This window comes from Pseudophryne corroboree (genome assembly GCF_028390025.1).
Source record: "Pseudophryne corroboree isolate aPseCor3 chromosome 12 unlocalized genomic scaffold, aPseCor3.hap2 SUPER_12_unloc_1, whole genome shotgun sequence".
Lineage (NCBI taxonomy): Eukaryota > Metazoa > Chordata > Amphibia > Anura > Myobatrachidae > Pseudophryne > Pseudophryne corroboree.
Window position 1 is genome coordinate 1,343,110 of NW_026967485.1, and position 18,738 is coordinate 1,361,847.

The 18,738-nt window shown below is 49.9% G+C and overlaps 26 non-coding genes and 1 pseudogene across 26 annotated transcripts; all 27 read right to left on the reverse strand.

Annotated features, from left to right (window-relative positions):
• Positions 1–1,462: 1,462 nt before the first annotated feature.
• LOC134982284 (U1 spliceosomal RNA) lies at positions 1,463–1,626 on the reverse strand. The gene has a single exon (XR_010191014.1). It is a non-coding gene; the product is annotated as a U1 spliceosomal RNA (small nuclear RNA).
• A 152-nt stretch (positions 1,627–1,778) lies between these two features.
• On the reverse strand, positions 1,779–1,942 carry LOC134982685 (U1 spliceosomal RNA). Its single transcript, XR_010191360.1, has one exon. It is a non-coding gene; the product is annotated as a U1 spliceosomal RNA (small nuclear RNA).
• Positions 1,943–2,615: 673 nt separating this feature from the next.
• LOC134982749 (U1 spliceosomal RNA) lies at positions 2,616–2,778 on the reverse strand. Its single transcript, XR_010191417.1, has one exon. It is a non-coding gene; the product is annotated as a U1 spliceosomal RNA (small nuclear RNA).
• Positions 2,779–2,929: 151 nt separating this feature from the next.
• On the reverse strand, positions 2,930–3,093 carry LOC134982666 (U1 spliceosomal RNA). The gene has a single exon (XR_010191340.1). It is a non-coding gene; the product is annotated as a U1 spliceosomal RNA (small nuclear RNA).
• A 674-nt stretch (positions 3,094–3,767) lies between these two features.
• On the reverse strand, positions 3,768–3,930 carry LOC134982985 (U1 spliceosomal RNA). Its single transcript, XR_010191590.1, has one exon. It is a non-coding gene; the product is annotated as a U1 spliceosomal RNA (small nuclear RNA).
• A 152-nt stretch (positions 3,931–4,082) lies between these two features.
• On the reverse strand, positions 4,083–4,246 carry LOC134982722 (U1 spliceosomal RNA). The gene has a single exon (XR_010191393.1). It is a non-coding gene; the product is annotated as a U1 spliceosomal RNA (small nuclear RNA).
• Positions 4,247–4,920: 674 nt separating this feature from the next.
• LOC134982925 (U1 spliceosomal RNA) lies at positions 4,921–5,083 on the reverse strand. Its single transcript, XR_010191552.1, has one exon. It is a non-coding gene; the product is annotated as a U1 spliceosomal RNA (small nuclear RNA).
• A 152-nt stretch (positions 5,084–5,235) lies between these two features.
• On the reverse strand, positions 5,236–5,399 carry LOC134982982 (U1 spliceosomal RNA). The gene has a single exon (XR_010191587.1). It is a non-coding gene; the product is annotated as a U1 spliceosomal RNA (small nuclear RNA).
• A 674-nt stretch (positions 5,400–6,073) lies between these two features.
• LOC134982803 (U1 spliceosomal RNA) lies at positions 6,074–6,236 on the reverse strand. Its single transcript, XR_010191467.1, has one exon. It is a non-coding gene; the product is annotated as a U1 spliceosomal RNA (small nuclear RNA).
• Positions 6,237–6,388: 152 nt separating this feature from the next.
• Positions 6,389–6,552, reverse strand: LOC134982549 (U1 spliceosomal RNA). Its single transcript, XR_010191235.1, has one exon. It is a non-coding gene; the product is annotated as a U1 spliceosomal RNA (small nuclear RNA).
• A 674-nt stretch (positions 6,553–7,226) lies between these two features.
• LOC134982791 (U1 spliceosomal RNA) lies at positions 7,227–7,389 on the reverse strand. Its single transcript, XR_010191455.1, has one exon. It is a non-coding gene; the product is annotated as a U1 spliceosomal RNA (small nuclear RNA).
• Positions 7,390–7,540: 151 nt separating this feature from the next.
• LOC134982667 (U1 spliceosomal RNA) lies at positions 7,541–7,704 on the reverse strand. Its single transcript, XR_010191341.1, has one exon. It is a non-coding gene; the product is annotated as a U1 spliceosomal RNA (small nuclear RNA).
• A 674-nt stretch (positions 7,705–8,378) lies between these two features.
• On the reverse strand, positions 8,379–8,541 carry LOC134982986 (U1 spliceosomal RNA). The gene has a single exon (XR_010191591.1). It is a non-coding gene; the product is annotated as a U1 spliceosomal RNA (small nuclear RNA).
• Positions 8,542–8,693: 152 nt separating this feature from the next.
• LOC134982724 (U1 spliceosomal RNA) lies at positions 8,694–8,857 on the reverse strand. Its single transcript, XR_010191395.1, has one exon. It is a non-coding gene; the product is annotated as a U1 spliceosomal RNA (small nuclear RNA).
• A 674-nt stretch (positions 8,858–9,531) lies between these two features.
• LOC134982926 (U1 spliceosomal RNA) lies at positions 9,532–9,694 on the reverse strand. The gene has a single exon (XR_010191553.1). It is a non-coding gene; the product is annotated as a U1 spliceosomal RNA (small nuclear RNA).
• A 152-nt stretch (positions 9,695–9,846) lies between these two features.
• On the reverse strand, positions 9,847–10,010 carry LOC134982994 (U1 spliceosomal RNA). Its single transcript, XR_010191594.1, has one exon. It is a non-coding gene; the product is annotated as a U1 spliceosomal RNA (small nuclear RNA).
• A 674-nt stretch (positions 10,011–10,684) lies between these two features.
• Positions 10,685–10,847, reverse strand: LOC134982804 (U1 spliceosomal RNA). The gene has a single exon (XR_010191468.1). It is a non-coding gene; the product is annotated as a U1 spliceosomal RNA (small nuclear RNA).
• Positions 10,848–10,999: 152 nt separating this feature from the next.
• LOC134982551 (U1 spliceosomal RNA) lies at positions 11,000–11,163 on the reverse strand. The gene has a single exon (XR_010191237.1). It is a non-coding gene; the product is annotated as a U1 spliceosomal RNA (small nuclear RNA).
• A 674-nt stretch (positions 11,164–11,837) lies between these two features.
• LOC134982792 (U1 spliceosomal RNA) lies at positions 11,838–12,000 on the reverse strand. Its single transcript, XR_010191457.1, has one exon. It is a non-coding gene; the product is annotated as a U1 spliceosomal RNA (small nuclear RNA).
• Positions 12,001–12,152: 152 nt separating this feature from the next.
• On the reverse strand, positions 12,153–12,316 carry LOC134982215 (U1 spliceosomal RNA). The gene has a single exon (XR_010190973.1). It is a non-coding gene; the product is annotated as a U1 spliceosomal RNA (small nuclear RNA).
• Positions 12,317–14,740: 2,424 nt separating this feature from the next.
• LOC134982285 (U1 spliceosomal RNA) lies at positions 14,741–14,904 on the reverse strand. Its single transcript, XR_010191015.1, has one exon. It is a non-coding gene; the product is annotated as a U1 spliceosomal RNA (small nuclear RNA).
• A 152-nt stretch (positions 14,905–15,056) lies between these two features.
• On the reverse strand, positions 15,057–15,220 carry LOC134982699 (U1 spliceosomal RNA). Its single transcript, XR_010191372.1, has one exon. It is a non-coding gene; the product is annotated as a U1 spliceosomal RNA (small nuclear RNA).
• A 670-nt stretch (positions 15,221–15,890) lies between these two features.
• On the reverse strand, positions 15,891–16,054 carry LOC134982988 (U1 spliceosomal RNA). The gene has a single exon (XR_010191592.1). It is a non-coding gene; the product is annotated as a U1 spliceosomal RNA (small nuclear RNA).
• Positions 16,055–16,889: 835 nt separating this feature from the next.
• Positions 16,890–17,025, reverse strand: LOC134982221 (U1 spliceosomal RNA; annotated as a pseudogene).
• Positions 17,026–17,177: 152 nt separating this feature from the next.
• Positions 17,178–17,341, reverse strand: LOC134982227 (U1 spliceosomal RNA). The gene has a single exon (XR_010190975.1). It is a non-coding gene; the product is annotated as a U1 spliceosomal RNA (small nuclear RNA).
• Positions 17,342–18,015: 674 nt separating this feature from the next.
• LOC134982805 (U1 spliceosomal RNA) lies at positions 18,016–18,178 on the reverse strand. The gene has a single exon (XR_010191469.1). It is a non-coding gene; the product is annotated as a U1 spliceosomal RNA (small nuclear RNA).
• Positions 18,179–18,330: 152 nt separating this feature from the next.
• Positions 18,331–18,494, reverse strand: LOC134982552 (U1 spliceosomal RNA). Its single transcript, XR_010191238.1, has one exon. It is a non-coding gene; the product is annotated as a U1 spliceosomal RNA (small nuclear RNA).
• Positions 18,495–18,738: the final 244 nt, after the last annotated feature.

Here is an 18,738-nt window from a genome sequence, read left to right on the forward strand (position 1 = left end):
ACTGCATTACAATCTCCCTCGCCACCTTTCTGGGTGTCACCAGTGATAGTGACACCTCTGCCATGCTTGTAGCAGCTGGTCCTAAGATCTACGCCTCAAGCCCTGAGTGTTTGCCCTTGTGACTTGTTGATCATCATAGCGAAGCAGATGCTTACAGAAAACTGCAGGGGCTTAGATTGAAAATAAAAAAATTGATGGGTATAAGGTAGAGAGGAGCGGGTTCGGTTCTCCGAGAACCGAATTCCCCACGAACTCCACGTGGTTTACACTGGTCCGAGGCAGGCTCGGTTGTTCCCGCCTGACTCGGAAAACCTGAACAAGGGAAAATGTCATCATCCCGCTGTCGGATTCTTGCGAGATTCGGATTCCATATAAAGAGCTGCGCGTTGCTGCCATTTTTACTCGTGCATTGAAGAGAGAGCGGAGAGGACGTGGCTATGTTCTCTCAGTGGAAATCTCAATATCAGTGCTCAGTATCAGTGGTTACTTATTGCTGCTCAGTAATACTAGTAGTGTGTCTCTCCTGCTCAGTGTCAGTTCTCAGTAGTATCCTCATCAGTGCTCAGTATCACTGCTCATTGTCTTGTGCTGCATTGTGGTGCTCAGCATACTACAGTACATTACTAATAGTCCAGTGCTGCATCTTGCTGCTCAGTGTCAGTTCTAGTATCCTCATCAGTGCTCACTATCACTGCTCATTGCATTGTGGTGTTCTGTATACTACAGTAACATAGTAATATAGTATATATAGAGGAGCGGGTTCGGTTCTCCGAGAACCGAATTCCCGACGAACTCCACGTGGTTTACACTGGTCCGTGGCAGGCTCGGTTGTTCCCGCCTGACTCGGAAAACCTGAACAAGGGAAAATGTCATCATCCCGCTGTCGGATTCTCGCGAGATTCGGATTCCATATAAAGAGCTGCGCGTTGCCGCCATTTTTACTCGTGCATTGAAGAGAGAGCGGAGAGGACGTGGCTATGTTCTCTCAGTGGAAATCTCAATATCAGTGCCCAGTATCAGTGGTTACTTATTGCTGCTCAGTAATACTAGTAGTGTGTCTCTCCTGCTCAGTGTCAGTTCTCAGTAGTATCCTCATCAGTGCTCAGTATCACTGCTCATTGTCTTGTGCTGCATTGTGGTGCTCAGCATACAACAGTACATTACTAATAGTCCAGTGCTGCATCTTGCTGCTCATGTTGGCTATGCCCCAGCCCCTGAAGCATTCAAGCTGATTTCTTGCAGCAGCTGGGCACTGTAACAGCTCCAGAGCTGCTCTGTAAGGCAAGTAAAAGGGTGTTGGCCCTGCAGCACTACCTGTAGTTTGCATTGTGCATTGGAAGGCACAAAGTAAGCAGACAGGAGAAGTCAGGAGAGTGCACAAGGGCATAGAAGGCAGGGGCTCAAGAAAAGAGAAGTGGAAACAGACAGCAAACTAGGCTGGAGAGAGACCTGAGACAAAGAGATCTGAATTATACGAGTAGCCGACCAGAGGAAACACAAATTATGCAGTCAAGTGTCCCACATTTGGGGAAATCGTAGGAGCAGCACACCCAGAGTGCAATGGGTGAGCCTTGCCCTGGTAGAAGCACCTTCCTGATCATAGTATCTCACTTGGCAGGTAAGTAGGAGTTGGGCTTGAGCTGGGGAGGGTCGCTGCTCGGGCACCCCCCTGTCAAGTGAAGGAGATCCAACTGAGGCAGCACAAGGAAACTCTCAAAAAAAGAACAAGGCTAGAGGAAGATCTGAGACAAAGAAATCTGACTTTTACCAGAGCTGACCAGAGGAAAGCACAAACACAGTCCCCCACTACCACAAATAATGCAGTCGAGTTTCCCACATTTGGGGAAATCACAGGGGTCAGCATACCCAGAATGCAATGAATGAACCTCACCCTGGGAGAACAATCTTCATGACCATGGTATCTCCTATGCAAAATAAGTATGATTTGGGATAGGGCTGGGGAGGGCCGCTGCTCAGGCACATCTCTTTCAAGTAAAGGAGATTCAACTGAGGCAGCACAAGGGAACTCTCATCTGGGGACAACAACTGCAGGGAGAACACATATTTTCAGATGAACATGGGAGAGCTGAAGGCTGCCTAATACTGAAGCACCCCAAACAACAAACCAAATGCAACAACTAGTACAAGCATTCCTGGGGGAAGGTCTGCAGAAGACGGATTTGCATACGGTGATGTCATCCAAGCAGTGGGCCAAAGTTGGCTTCAACCCTCATCTGCATATGAAAAGAGAAAAGGAGCGTGCAGGGCATGGCGGCCTTTTGCGGTGCTTGGATGACCCCTAGTTCGCATTAAACACCTCCACCCTCCTTTGGTGTGGGGCTCATGTTGGCCATGCCCCATCCCCTGAAGCATTCAAGCTGATTTCTTGCAGCAGCTGGGCACTGTAACATCTCCAGAGCTGCTCTGTAAGGCAAGTAAAAGGGTGTGGGCCCTGCAGCACTACCTGTAGTTTGCATTGTGCATTGGAAGGCACAAAGTAAGCAGACGGGAGGAGAAGTCAGGATAGTGCACAAGGGTATAGAAGGGAGCGGCTGAAGAAAAGAGAAGTGGAAACAGACAGCAAACTAGGTTGGAGAGAGACCTGAGACAAAGAGATCTGAATTACACGAGAGCCGACCAGGGGAAACACAAATTATGCAGTCAAGTTTCCCACATTTGGGGAAATCGCAGGGGCAGCACACCCAGAGTGCAATGGGTGAGCCTTGCCCTGGGAGAAGCACCTTCATGATCATAGTATCTCACCTGGCAGGTAAGTAGGAGTTGGGCTAGAGCTGGGGAGGGTCTCTGCTTGGGCACCACCCTGTCAAGTGAAGGAGATCCAACTGAGGCAGCACAAGGGAACTCTCGAAAGAAGAACAAGGCTAGAGGAAGATCTGAACAAAGAAATCTGACTTTTACCAGAGCTGACCAGAGGAAAACACAAACACAGTCCCCCACTACCACAAATAAAGCAGTCGAGTTTCCCACATTTGGGGAAATCACAGGGGTCAGCATACCCATAATGCAATGAATGAACCTCACCCTGGGAGAATAATCTTCATGACCATGGTATCTCCTATGCAAAATAAGTATGATTTGGGATAGAGCTGGGGAGGGCCGCTGCTCAGGCACATCTCTGTCAAGTAAAGGAGATTCAACTGAGGCAGCACAAGGGAACTCTCATCTGGGGACAACAACTGCAGGGAGAACACATATTTTCAGATGAACATGGGAGGGCAGAAGGCTGCCTAATACTGAAGCACCCCCAAACAACAAACCAAATGCAACAACTAGTGCAAGCATTCCTGGGGGAAGTTCTGCAGAAGACGGATTTGCATACGGTGATGTCATCCAAGCAGTGGGTCAAAGTTGGCTTCAACCCTCATCTGCATATGAAAAGAGAAAAGGGGCGTGCAGGGCATGGCGGCCTTTTGCGGTGCTTGGATGACCCCTAGTTCGCATTAAACACCTCCACCCTCCTTTGGTGTGGGGCTCATGTTGGCCATGCCCCATCCCCTGAAGCATTCAAGCTGATTTCTTGCAGCAGCTGGGCACTGTAACAGCTCCAGAGCTGCTCTGTAAGGCAAGTAAAAGGGTGTGGGCCCTGCAGCACTACCTGTAGTTTGCATTGTGCATTGGAAGGCACAAAGTAAGCAGACGGGAGGAGAAGTCAGGATAGTGCACAAGGGTATAGAAGGGAGCGGCTGAAGAAAAGAGAAGTGGAAACAGACAGCAAACTAGGCTGGAGAGAGACCTGAGACAAAGAGATCTGAATTATACGAGAGCCGACCAGGGGAAACACAAATTATGCAGTCAAGTTTCCCACATTTGGGGAAATCACAGGAGCAGCACACCCAGAGTACAATGGGTGAGCCTTGCCCTGGGAGAAGCACCTTCATGATCATAGTATCTCACCTGGCAGGTAAGTAGGAGTTGGGCTAGAGCTGGGGAGGGTCGCTGCTCGGGTACCCCCCTGTAAAGTGAAGGAGATCCAACTGAGGCAGCACAAGGGAACTCTCGAAAAAAGAACAAGGCTAAAGGAAAATCTGAGACAAAGAAATCTGACTTTTACCAGAGCTGACCAGAGGAAAGCACAAACACAGTCTCCCACTACCACAAATATTGCAGTCAAGTTTCCCACATTTGGGGAAATCACAGGGGTCAGCATACCCAAAATGCAATGAATGAACCTCACCCTGGGAGAAAAATCTTCATGACCATGGTATCTCCTATGCAAAATAAGTATGATTTGGAATAGGGCTGGGGAGGGCCGCTGCTCATGCACATCTCTGTCAAGTAAAGGAGATTCAACTGAGGCAGCACAAGGGAACTCTCATCTTGGGACAACAACTGCAGGGAGAACATATATTTTCAGATGAACATGGGAGGGCAGAAGGCTGCCTAATACTGAAGCACCCCCAAACAACAAACCAAATGCAACAACTAGTGCAAGCATTCCTGGGGGAAGGCCTGCCGCAGATGGATTTGCATATGGTGATGTCATCCAAGCAGTGGGTCAAAGTTGGCTTCAACCCTCGTCTGCATATGAAAAGAGAAAAGGGGCGTGCAGGGCATGGTGGCCTTTTGCGGCGCTTGGCTGACCCCTAGTTTGCATTAAACACCTCCACCCTCCTTTGGTGTGGGGCTCATGTTGGCTATGCCCCAGCCCCTGAAGCATTCAAGCTGATTTCTTGCAGCAGCTGGGCACTGTAACAGCTCCAGAGCTGCTCTGTAAGGCAAGTAAAAGGGTGTGGGCCCTGCAGCACTACCTGTAGTTTGCATTGTGCATTGGAAGGCACAAAGTAAGCAGACGGGAGGAGAAGTCAGGATAGTGCACAAGGGTATAGAAGGGAGCGGCTGAAGAAAAGAGAAGTGGAAACAGACAGCAAACTAGGCTGGAGAGAGACCTGAGACAAAGAGATCTGAATTATACGAGAGCCGACCAGGGGAAACACAAATTATGCAGTCAAGTTTCCCACATTTGGGGAAATCGCAGGAGCAGCACACCCAGAGTGCAATGGTTGAGCCTTGCCCTGGGAGAAGCACCTTCATGATCATAGTATCTCACCTGGCAGGTAAGTAGGAGTTGGGCTAGAGCTGGGGAGGGTCGCTGCTCGGGTTCCCCCCTGTGAAGTGAAGGAGATCCAACTGAGGCAGCACCAGGGAACTCTCGAAAGAAGAACAAGGCTAGAGGAAGATCTGAGACAAAGAAATCTGACTTTTACCAGAGCTGACCAGAGGAAAGCACAAACACAGTCCCCCACTACCACAAATAATGCAGTCGAGTTTCCCACATTTGGGAAAATCACAGGGGTCAGCATACCCAGAATGCAATGAATGAACCTCACCCTGGGAGAACAATCTTCATGACCATGGTATCTCCTATGCAAAATAAGTATGATTTGGGATAGGGCTGGTGAGGGCAGCTGCTCAGGCACATCTCTGTCAAGTAAAGGAGATTCAACTGAGGCAGCACAAGTGAACTCTCATCTGGGGACAACAACTGCAGGGAGACCACATCTTTTCAGATGAACATGGGAGGGCGGAAGGCTGCCTAATACTGAAGCACCATCAAATATCAAACCATATGCAACAACTAGTACAAGCACTCCTGGGGGAAGGTCTGCAGCAGACGGATTTGCATACGGTGATGTTATCCAAGCAGTGGGCCAAAGTTGACTGGAACCCTCATCTGCATATGAAAAGAGAAAAGGGGCATGCAGGGCATGGCGGCCTTTTGCAGTGCTTGGATGACCCCTAGTTCGCATTAAACACCTCCCCCCTCCTTTGGTGTGGGGCTCATGTTGGCCATGCCCCATCCCCTGAAGCATTCAAGCTGATTTCTTGCAGCAGCTGGGCACTGTAACAGCTCCAGAGCTGCTCTGTAAGGCAAGTAAAAGGGTGTGGGCCCTGCAGCACTACCTGTAGTTTGCATTGTGCATTGGAAGGCACAAAGTAAGCAGACGGGAGGAGAAGTCAGGATAGTGCACAAGGGTATAGAAGGGAGCGGCTGAAGAAAAGAGAAGTGGAAACAGACAGCAAACTAGGCTGGAGAGAGACCTGAGACAAATAGATCTGAATTATACGAGAGCCGACCAGGGGAAACACAAATTATGCAGTCAAGTTTCCCACATTTGGGGAAATCGCAGGGGCAGCACACCCAGAGTGCAATGGGTGAGCCTTGCCCTGGGAGAAGCACCTTCATGATCATAGTATCTCACCTGGCAGGTAAGTAGGAGTTGGGCTAGAGCTGGGGAGGGTCGCTGCTCGGGTACCCCCCTGTAAAGTGAAGGAGATCCAACTGAGGCAGCACAATGGAACTCTCGAAAGAAGAACAAGGCTAGAGGAAAATCTGAGACAAAGAAATCTGACTTTTACCAGAGCTGACCAGAGGAAAGCACAAACACAGTCCCCCACTACCACAAATAATGCAGTCAAGTTTCCCACATTTGGGGAAATCACAGGGGTCAGCATACCCAAAATGCAATGAATGAACCTCACCCTGGGAGAACAATCTTCATGACCATGGTATCTCCTATGCAAAATAAGTATGATTTGGAATAGGGCTGGGGAGGGCCGCTGCTCATGCACATCTCTGTCAAGTAAAGGAGATTCAACTGAGGCAGCACAAGGGAACTCTCATCTGGGGACAACAACTGCAGGGAGAACACATATTTTCAGATGAACATGGGAGGGCAGAAGGCTGCCTAATACTGAAGCACCCCCAAACAACAAACCAAATGCAACAACTAGTGCAAGCATTCCTGGGGGAAGTTCTGCAGAAGACGGATTTGCATACGGTGATGTCATCCAAGCAGTGGGTCAAAGTTGGCTTCAACCCTCATCTGCATATGAAAAGAGAAAAGGGGCGTGCAGGGCATGGCGGCCTTTTGCGGTGCTTGGATGACCCCTAGTTCGCATTAAACACCTCCACCCTCCTTTGGTGTGGGGCTCATGTTGGCCATGCCCCATCCCCTGAAGCATTCAAGCTGATTTCTTGCAGCAGCTGGGCACTGTAACAGCTCCAGAGCTGCTCTGTAAGGCAAGTAAAAGGGTGTGGGCCCTGCAGCACTACCTGTAGTTTGCATTGTGCATTGGAAGGCACAAAGTAAGCAGACGGGAGGAGAAGTCAGGATAGTGCACAAGGGTATAGAAGGGAGCGGTTGAAGAAAAGAGAAGTGGAAACAGACAGCAAACTAGGCTGGAGAGAGACCTGAGACAAAGAGATCTGAATTATACGAGAGCCGACCAGGGGAAACACAAATTATGCAGTCAAGTTTCCCACATTTGGGGAAATCGCAGGGGCAGCACACCCAGAGTGCAATGGGTGAGCCTTGCCCTGGGAGAAGCACCTTCATGATCATAGTATCTCACCTGGCAGGTAAGTAGGAGTTGGGCTAGAGCTGGGGAGGGTCTCTGCTTGGGCACCCCCCTGTCAAGTGAAGGAGATCCAACTGAGGCAGCACAAGGGAACTCTCGAAAGAAGAACAAGGCTAGAGGAAGATCTGAACAAAGAAATCTGACTTTTACCAGAGCTGACCAGAGGAAAACACAAACACAGTCCCCCACTACCACAAATAAAGCAGTCGAGTTTCCCACATTTGGGGAAATCACAGGGGTCAGCATACCCATAATGCAATGAATGAACCTCACCCTGGGAGAATAATCTTCATGACCATGGTATCTCCTATGCAAAATAAGTATGATTTGGGATAGAGCTGGGGAGGGCCGCTGCTCAGGCACATCTCTGTCAAGTAAAGGAGATTCAACTGAGGCAGCACAAGGGAACTCTCATCTGGGGACAACAACTGCAGGGAGAACACATATTTTCAGATGAACATGGGAGGGCAGAAGGCTGCCTAATACTGAAGCACCCCCAAACAACAAACCAAATGCAACAACTAGTGCAAGCATTCCTGGGGGAAGTTCTGCAGAAGACGGATTTGCATACGGTGATGTCATCCAAGCAGTGGGTCAAAGTTGGCTTCAACCCTCATCTGCATATGAAAAGAGAAAAGGGGCGTGCAGGGCATGGCGGCCTTTTGCGGTGCTTGGATGACCCCTAGTTCGCATTAAACACCTCCACCCTCCTTTGGTGTGGGGCTCATGTTGGCCATGCCCCATCCCCTGAAGCATTCAAGCTGATTTCTTGCAGCAGCTGGGCACTGTAACAGCTCCAGAGCTGCTCTGTAAGGCAAGTAAAAGGGTGTGGGCCCTGCAGCACTACCTGTAGTTTGCATTGTGCATTGGAAGGCACAAAGTAAGCAGACGGGAGGAGAAGTCAGGATAGTGCACAAGGGTATAGAAGGGAGCGGCTGAAGAAAAGAGAAGTGGAAACAGACAGCAAACTAGGCTGGAGAGAGACCTGAGACAAAGAGATCTGAATTATACGAGAGCCGACCAGGGGAAACACAAATTATGCAGTCAAGTTTCCCACATTTGGGGAAATCACAGGAGCAGCACACCCAGAGTACAATGGGTGAGCCTTGCCCTGGGAGAAGCACCTTCATGATCATAGTATCTCACCTGGCAGGTAAGTAGGAGTTGGGCTAGAGCTGGGGAGGGTCGCTGCTCGGGTACCCCCCTGTAAAGTGAAGGAGATCCAACTGAGGCAGCACAAGGGAACTCTCGAAAAAAGAACAAGGCTAAAGGAAAATCTGAGACAAAGAAATCTGACTTTTACCAGAGCTGACCAGAGGAAAGCACAAACACAGTCTCCCACTACCACAAATATTGCAGTCAAGTTTCCCACATTTGGGGAAATCACAGGGGTCAGCATACCCAAAATGCAATGAATGAACCTCACCCTGGGAGAAAAATCTTCATGACCATGGTATCTCCTATGCAAAATAAGTATGATTTGGAATAGGGCTGGGGAGGGCCGCTGCTCATGCACATCTCTGTCAAGTAAAGGAGATTCAACTGAGGCAGCACAAGGGAACTCTCATCTTGGGACAACAACTGCAGGGAGAACATATATTTTCAGATGAACATGGGAGGGCAGAAGGCTGCCTAATACTGAAGCACCCCCAAACAACAAACCAAATGCAACAACTAGTGCAAGCATTCCTGGGGGAAGGCCTGCCGCAGATGGATTTGCATATGGTGATGTCATCCAAGCAGTGGGTCAAAGTTGGCTTCAACCCTCGTCTGCATATGAAAAGAGAAAAGGGGCGTGCAGGGCATGGTGGCCTTTTGCGGCGCTTGGCTGACCCCTAGTTTGCATTAAACACCTCCACCCTCCTTTGGTGTGGGGCTCATGTTGGCTATGCCCCAGCCCCTGAAGCATTCAAGCTGATTTCTTGCAGCAGCTGGGCACTGTAACAGCTCCAGAGCTGCTCTGTAAGGCAAGTAAAAGGGTGTGGGCCCTGCAGCACTACCTGTAGTTTGCATTGTGCATTGGAAGGCACAAAGTAAGCAGACGGGAGGAGAAGTCAGGATAGTGCACAAGGGTATAGAAGGGAGCGGCTGAAGAAAAGAGAAGTGGAAACAGACAGCAAACTAGGCTGGAGAGAGACCTGAGACAAAGAGATCTGAATTATACGAGAGCCGACCAGGGGAAACACAAATTATGCAGTCAAGTTTCCCACATTTGGGGAAATCGCAGGAGCAGCACACCCAGAGTGCAATGGTTGAGCCTTGCCCTGGGAGAAGCACCTTCATGATCATAGTATCTCACCTGGCAGGTAAGTAGGAGTTGGGCTAGAGCTGGGGAGGGTCGCTGCTCGGGTTCCCCCCTGTGAAGTGAAGGAGATCCAACTGAGGCAGCACCAGGGAACTCTCGAAAGAAGAACAAGGCTAGAGGAAGATCTGAGACAAAGAAATCTGACTTTTACCAGAGCTGACCAGAGGAAAGCACAAACACAGTCCCCCACTACCACAAATAATGCAGTCGAGTTTCCCACATTTGGGAAAATCACAGGGGTCAGCATACCCAGAATGCAATGAATGAACCTCACCCTGGGAGAACAATCTTCATGACCATGGTATCTCCTATGCAAAATAAGTATGATTTGGGATAGGGCTGGTGAGGGCAGCTGCTCAGGCACATCTCTGTCAAGTAAAGGAGATTCAACTGAGGCAGCACAAGTGAACTCTCATCTGGGGACAACAACTGCAGGGAGACCACATCTTTTCAGATGAACATGGGAGGGCGGAATGCTGCCTAATACTGAAGCACCATCAAATATCAAACCATATGCAACAACTAGTACAAGCACTCCTGGGGGAAGGTCTGCAGCAGACGGATTTGCATACGGTGATGTTATCCAAGCAGTGGGCCAAAGTTGACTGGAACCCTCATCTGCATATGAAAAGAGAAAAGGGGCATGCAGGGCATGGCGGCCTTTTGCAGTGCTTGGATGACCCCTAGTTCGCATTAAACACCTCCCCCCTCCTTTGGTGTGGGGCTCATGTTGGCCATGCCCCATCCCCTGAAGCATTCAAGCTGATTTCTTGCAGCAGCTGGGCACTGTAACAGCTCCAGAGCTGCTCTGTAAGGCAAGTAAAAGGGTGTGGGCCCTGCAGCACTACCTGTAGTTTGCATTGTGCATTGGAAGGCACAAAGTAAGCAGACGGGAGGAGAAGTCAGGATAGTGCACAAGGGTATAGAAGGGAGCGGCTGAAGAAAAGAGAAGTGGAAACAGACAGCAAACTAGGCTGGAGAGAGACCTGAGACAAATAGATCTGAATTATACGAGAGCCGACCAGGGGAAACACAAATTATGCAGTCAAGTTTCCCACATTTGGGGAAATCGCAGGGGCAGCACACCCAGAGTGCAATGGGTGAGCCTTGCCCTGGGAGAAGCACCTTCATGATCATAGTATCTCACCTGGCAGGTAAGTAGGAGTTGGGCTAGAGCTGGGGAGGGTCGCTGCTCGGGTACCCCCCTGTAAAGTGAAGGAGATCCAACTGAGGCAGCACAATGGAACTCTCGAAAGAAGAACAAGGCTAGAGGAAAATCTGAGACAAAGAAATCTGACTTTTACCAGAGCTGACCAGAGGAAAGCACAAACACAGTCCCCCACTACCACAAATAATGCAGTCAAGTTTCCCACATTTGGGGAAATCACAGGGGTCAGCATACCCAAAATGCAATGAATGAACCTCACCCTGGGAGAACAATCTTCATGACCATGGTATCTCCTATGCAAAATAAGTATGATTTGGAATAGGGCTGGGGAGGGCCGCTGCTCATGCACATCTCTGTCAAGTAAAGGAGATTCAACTGAGGCAGCACAAGGGAACTCTCATCTGGGGACAACAACTGCAGGGAGAACACATATTTTCAGATGAACATGGGAGGGCAGAAGGCTGCCTAATACTGAAGCACCCCCAAACAACAAACCAAATGCAACAACTAGTGCAAGCATTCCTGGGGGAAGTTCTGCAGAAGACGGATTTGCATACGGTGATGTCATCCAAGCAGTGGGTCAAAGTTGGCTTCAACCCTCATCTGCATATGAAAAGAGAAAAGGGGCGTGCAGGGCATGGCGGCCTTTTGCGGTGCTTGGATGACCCCTAGTTCGCATTAAACACCTCCACCCTCCTTTGGTGTGGGGCTCATGTTGGCCATGCCCCATCCCCTGAAGCATTCAAGCTGATTTCTTGCAGCAGCTGGGCACTGTAACAGCTCCAGAGCTGCTCTGTAAGGCAAGTAAAAGGGTGTGGGCCCTGCAGCACTACCTGTAGTTTGCATTGTGCATTGGAAGGCACAAAGTAAGCAGACGGGAGGAGAAGTCAGGATAGTGCACAAGGGTATAGAAGGGAGCGGTTGAAGAAAAGAGAAGTGGAAACAGACAGCAAACTAGGCTGGAGAGAGACCTGAGACAAAGAGATCTGAATTATACGAGAGCCGACCAGGGGAAACACAAATTATGCAGTCAAGTTTCCCACATTTGGGGAAATCGCAGGGGCAGCACACCCAGAGTGCAATGGGTGAGCCTTGCCCTGGGAGAAGCACCTTCATGATCATAGTATCTCACCTGGCAGGTAAGTAGGAGTTGGGCTAGAGCTGGGGAGGGTCGCTGTTCGGGCACCCCCCTGTCAAGTGAAAGAGATCCAACTGAGGCAGCACAAGGGAACTCTCGAAAGAAGAACAAGGCTAGAGGAAGATCTGAGACAAAGAAATCTGACTTTTACCAGAGCTGACCAGAGGAAAGCACAAACACAGTCCCCCACTACCACAAATAATGCAGTCGAGTTTCCCACATTTGGGAAAATCACAGGGGTCAGCATACCCAGAATGCAATGAATGAACCTCACCCTGGGAGAACAATCTTCATGACCATGGTATCTCCTATGCAAAATAAGTATGATTTGGGATAGGGCTGGTGAGGGCCGCTGCTCAGGCACATCTCTGTCAAGTAAAGGAGATTCAACTGAGGCAGCACAAGGGAACTCTCATCTGGGGACAACAACTGCAGGGAGACCACATCTTTTCAGATGAACATGGGAGGGCGGAAGGCTGCCTAATACTGAAGCACCATCAAATATCAAACCATATGCAACAACTAGTACAAGCACTCCTTGGGGAAGGTCTGCAGCAGACGGATTTGCATACGGTGATGTTATCCAAGCAGTGGGCCAAAGTTGACTGGAACCCTCATCTGCATATGAAAAGAGAAAAGGGGCATGCAGGGCATGGCGGCCTTTTGCAGTGCTTGGATGACCCCTAGTTCGCATTAAACACCCCCACCCTCCTTTGGTGTGGGGCTCATGTTGGCCATGCCCCATCCCCTGAAGCATTCAAGCTGATTTCTTGCAGCAGCTGGGCACTGTAACAGCTCCAGAGCTGTTCTGTAAGGCAAGTAAAAGGGTGTGGGCCCTGCAGCACCACCTGTTGTTCGCATTGTGCGTTGGAAGGCACAAATTAAGCAGACGGGAGGAGAAGTCAGGATAGTGCGCAAGGGCATACTTTTCTCTTAGTCCGGGGGCAAGGCTTCAAAATGGGGTCTGCAACGGAGGAGACACAGGGGGCGTGGTCACAGCAGCTTTTCTCTACAGCCTGCACCAGCAGGAGCCTACACCATTTTTTATGATCACGCTGAACTGCAGTGCGACTGCAATTACAGCATGGTCAAGAAGGGAGGCGTCATGCTGGGTGGCCATGCCCTGTCACTGTGCAGGAGCCAGCACAGCTCACACACTAGTCCCCGGGTGCAGCCCCCAACCCCCGGGACACCCGGAGCAACAAAATGTAGATTCAGGCCACCAGGCCACGCCCCTACCTATGAAACCATGCCTCCTTTTTACCATTGCGCTGTTTATCTGCGCGCACTGCATTACAATCTCCCTCGCCACCTTTCTGGGTGTCACCAGTGATAGTGACACCTCTGCCATGCTTGTAGCAGCTGGTCCTAAGATCTACGCCTCAAGCCCTGAGTGTTTGCCCTTGTGACTTGTTGATCATCATAGCGAAGCAGATGCTTACAGAAAACTGCAGGGGCTTAGATTGAAAATAAAAAAATTGATGGGTATAAGGTAGAGAGGAGCGGGTTCGGTTCTCCGAGAACCGAATTCCCCACGAACTCCACGTGGTTTACACTGGTCCGAGGCAGGCTCGGTTGTTCCCGCCTGACTCGGAAAACCTGAACAAGGGAAAATGTCATCATCCCGCTGTCGGATTCTTGCGAGATTCGGATTCCATATAAAGAGCTGCGCGTTGCTGCCATTTTTACTCGTGCATTGAAGAGAGAGCGGAGAGGACGTGGCTATGTTCTCTCAGTGGAAATCTCAATATCAGTGCTCAGTATCAGTGGTTACTTATTGCTGCTCAGTAATACTAGTAGTGTGTCTCTCCTGCTCAGTGTCAGTTCTCAGTAGTATCCTCATCAGTGCTCAGTATCACTGCTCATTGTCTTGTGCTGCATTGTGGTGCTCAGCATACTACAGTACATTACTAATAGTCCAGTGCTGCATCTTGCTGCTCAGTGTCAGTTCTAGTATCCTCATCAGTGCTCACTATCACTGCTCATTGCATTGTGGTGTTCTGTATACTACAGTAACATAGTAATATAGTATATATAGAGGAGCGGGTTCGGTACTCCGAGAACCGAATTCCCGACGAACTCCACGTGGTTTACACTGGTCCGTGGCAGGCTCGGTTGTTCCCGCCTGACTCGGAAAACCTGAACAAGGGAAAATGTCATCATCCCGCTGTCGGATTCTCGCGAGATTCGGATTCCATATAAAGAGCTGCGCGTTGCCGCCATTTTTACTCGTGCATTGAAGAGAGAGCGGAGAGGACGTGGCTATGTTCTCTCAGTGGAAATCTCAATATCAGTGCCCAGTATCAGTGGTTACTTATTGCTGCTCAGTAATACTAGTAGTGTGTCTCTCCTGCTCAGTGTCAGTTCTCAGTAGTATCCTCATCAGTGCTCAGTATCACTGCTCATTGTCTTGTGCTGCATTGTGGTGCTCAGCATACAACAGTACATTACTAATAGTCCAGTGCTGCATCTTGCTGCTCATGTTGGCTATGCCCCAGCCCCTGAAGCATTCAAGCTGATTTCTTGCAGCAGCTGGGCACTGTAACAGCTCCAGAGCTGCTCTGTAAGGCAAGTAAAAGGGTGTTGGCCCTGCAGCACTACCTGTAGTTTGCATTGTGCATTGGAAGGCACAAAGTAAGCAGACAGGAGAAGTCAGGAGAGTGCACAAGGGCATAGAAGGCAGGGGCTCAAGAAAAGAGAAGTGGAAACAGACAGCAAACTAGGCTGGAGAGAGACCTGAGACAAAGAGATCTGAATTATACGAGTAGCCGACCAGAGGAAACACAAATTATGCAGTCAAGTGTCCCACATTTGGGGAAATCGTAGGAGCAGCACACCCAGAGTGCAATGGGTGAGCCTTGCCCTGGTAGAAGCACCTTCCTGATCATAGTATCTCACTTGGCAGGTAAGTAGGAGTTGGGCTTGAGCTGGGGAGGGTCGCTGCTCGGGCACCCCCCTGTCAAGTGAAGGAGATCCAACTGAGGCAGCACAAGGAAACTCTCAAAAAAAGAACAAGGCTAGAGGAAGATCTGAGACAAAGAAATCTGACTTTTACCAGAGCTGACCAGAGGAAAGCACAAACACAGTCCCCCACTACCACAAATAATGCAGTCGAGTTTCCCACATTTGGGGAAATCACAGGGGTCAGCATACCCAGAATGCAATGAATGAACCTCACCCTGGGAGAACAATCTTCATGACCATGGTATCTCCTATGCAAAATAAGTATGATTTGGGATAGGGCTGGGGAGGGCCGCTGCTCAGGCACATCTCTTTCAAGTAAAGGAGATTCAACTGAGGCAGCACAAGGGAACTCTCATCTGGGGACAACAACTGCAGGGAGAACACATATTTTCAGATGAACATGGGAGAGCTGAAGGCTGCCTAATACTGAAGCACCCCAAACAACAAACCAAATGCAACAACTAGTACAAGCATTCCTGGGGGAAGGTCTGCAGAAGACGGATTTGCATACGGTGATGTCATCCAAGCAGTGGGCCAAAGTTGGCTGGAACCCTCATCTGCATATGAAAAGAGAAAAGGGGTATGCAGGGCATGGCGGCCTTTTGCGGCGCTTGGATGACCCTTAGTTCGCATTAAACACCTCCACCCTCCGTCGGTGTGGGGCTCATGTTGGCTATGCCCCAGCCCCTGAAGCATTCAAGCTGATTTCTTGCAGCAGCTGGGCACTGTAACAGCTCCAGAGCTGCTCTGAAAGGCAAGTAAAAGGGTGTGGGCCCTGCAGCACTACCTGTAGTTTGCATTGTGCGTTGGAAGGCACAAAGTAAGCAGACAGGAGAAGTCAGGAGAGTGCACAAGGGCATAGAAGGCAGCGGCTCAAGAAAAGAGAAGTGGAAACAGACAGCAAACTAGGCTGGAGAGAGACCTGAGACAAAGAGATCTGAATTATACGAGTAGCCGACTAGAGGAAACACAAATTATGCAGTCAAGTGTCCCACATTTGGGGAAATCGTAGGAGCAGCACACCCAGAGTGCAATGGGTGAGCCTTGCCCTGGGAGAAGCACCTTCCTGATCATAGTATCTCACCTGGCAGGTAAGTAGGAGTTGGGCTAGAGATGGGGAGGGTCGCTGCTCGGGCACCCCCCTGTCAAGTGAAGTTCTGCAGAAGACGGATTTGCATACGGTGATGTCATCCAAGCAGTGGGTCAAAGTTGGCTTCAACCTTCATCTGCATATGAAAAGAGAAAAGGGGCGTGCAGGGCATGGCGGCCTTTTGCGGTGCTTGGATGACCCCTAGTTCGCATTAAACACCTCCACCCTCCTTTGGTGTGGGGCTCATGTTGGCCATGCCCCATCCCCTGAAGATGAACATGGGAGGGCAGAAGGCTGCCTAATACTGAAGCACCCCCAAACAACAAACCAAATGCAACAACTAGTGCAAGCATTCCTGGGGGAAGGCCTGCCGCAGATGGATTTGCATATGGTGATGTCATCCAAGCAGTGGGTCAAAGTTGGCTTCAACCCTCGTCTGCATATGAAAAGAGAAAAGGGGCGTGCAGGGCATGGTGGCCTTTTGCGGCGCTTGGCTGACCCCTAGTTTGCATTAAACACCTCCACCCTCCTTTGGTGTGGGGCTCATGTTGGCTATGCCCCAGCCCCTGAAGCATTCAAGCTGATTTCTTGCAGCAGCTGGGCACTGTAACAGCTCCAGAGCTGCTCTGTAAGGCAAGTAAAAGGGTGTGGGCCCTGCAGCACTACCTGTAGTTTGCATTGTGCATTGGAAGGCACAAAGTAAGCAGACGGGAGGAGAAGTCAGGATAGTGCACAAGGGTATAGAAGGGAGCGGCTGAAGAAAAGAGAAGTGGAAACAGACAGCAAACTAGGCTGGAGAGAGACCTGAGACAAAGAGATCTGAATTATACGAGAGCCGACGAGGGGAAACACAAATTATGCAGTCAAGTTTCCCACATTTGGGGAAATCGCAGGAGCAGCACACCCAGAGTGCAATGGTTGAGCCTTGCCCTGGGAGAAGCACCTTCATGATCATAGTATCTCACCTGGCAGGTAAGTAGGAGTTGGGCTAGAGCTGGGGAGGGTCGCTGCTCGGGTTCCCCCCTGTGAAGTGAAGGAGATCCAACTGAGGCAGCACCAGGGAACTCTCGAAAGAAGAACAAGGCTAGAGGAAGATCTGAGACAAAGAAATCTGACTTTTACCAGAGCTGACCAGAGGAAAGCACAAACACAGTCCCCCACTACCACAAATAATGCAGTCGAGTTTCCCACATTTGGGAAAATCACAGGGGTCAGCATACCCAGAATGCAATGAATGAACCTCACCCTGGGAGAACAATCTTCATGACCATGGTATCTCCTATGCAAAATAAGTATGATTTGGGATAGGGCTGGTGAGGGCAGCTGCTCAGGCACATCTCTGTCAAGTAAAGGAGATTCAACTGAGGCAGCACAAGTGAACTCTCATCTGGGGACAACAACTGCAGGGAGACCACATCTTTTCAGATGAACATGGGAGGGCGGAAGGCTGCCTAATACTGAAGCACCATCAAATATCAAACCATATGCAACAACTAGTACAAGCACTCCTGGGGGAAGGTCTGCAGCAGACGGATTTGCATACGGTGATGTTATCCAAGCAGTGGGCCAAAGTTGACTGGAACCCTCATCTGCATATGAAAAGAGAAAAGGGGCATGCAGGGCATGGCGGCCTTTTGCAGTGCTTGGATGACCCCTAGTTCGCATTAAACACCTCCCCCCTCCTTTGGTGTGGGGCTCATGTTGGCCATGCCCCATCCCCTGAAGCATTCAAGCTGATTTCTTGCAGCAGCTGGGCACTGTAACAGCTCCAGAGCTGCTCTGTAAGGCAAGTAAAAGGGTGTGGGCCCTGCAGCACTACCTGTAGTTTGCATTGTGCATTGGAAGGCACAAAGTAAGCAGACGGGAGGAGAAGTCAGGATAGTGCACAAGGGTATAGAAGGGAGCGGCTGAAGAAAAGAGAAGTGGAAACAGACAGCAAACTAGGCTGGAGAGAGACCTGAGACAAATAGATCTGAATTATACGAGAGCCGACCAGGGGAAACACAAATTATGCAGTCAAGTTTCCCACATTTGGGGAAATCGCAGGGGCAGCACACCCAGAGTGCAATGGGTGAGCCTTGCCCTGGGAGAAGCACCTTCATGATCATAGTATCTCACCTGGCAGGTAAGTAGGAGTTGGGCTAGAGCTGGGGAGGGTCGCTGCTCGGGTACCCCCCTGTCAAGTGAAGGAGATCCAACTGAGGCAGCACAATGGAACTCTCGAAAGAAGAACAAGGCTAGAGGAAAATCTGAGACAAAGAAATCTGACTTTTACCAGAGCTGACCAGAGGAAAGCACAAACACAGTCCCCCACTACCACAAATAATGCAGTCAAGTTTCCCACATTTGGGGAAATCACAGGGGTCAGCATACCCAAAATGCAATGAATGAACCTCACCCTGGGAGAACAATCTTCATGACCATGGTATCTCCTATGCAAAATAAGTATGATTTGGGATAGGGCTGGGGAGGGCCGCTGCTCATGCACATCTCTGTCAAGTAAAGGAGATTCAACTGAGGCAGCACAAGGGATCTCTCATCTGGGGACAACAACTGCAGGGAGAACACATATTTTCAGATGAACATGGGAGGGCAGAAGGCTGCCTAATACTGAAGCACCCCCAAACAACAAACCAAATGCAACAACTAGTGCAAGCATTCCTGGGGGAAGTTCTGCAGAAGACGGATTTGCA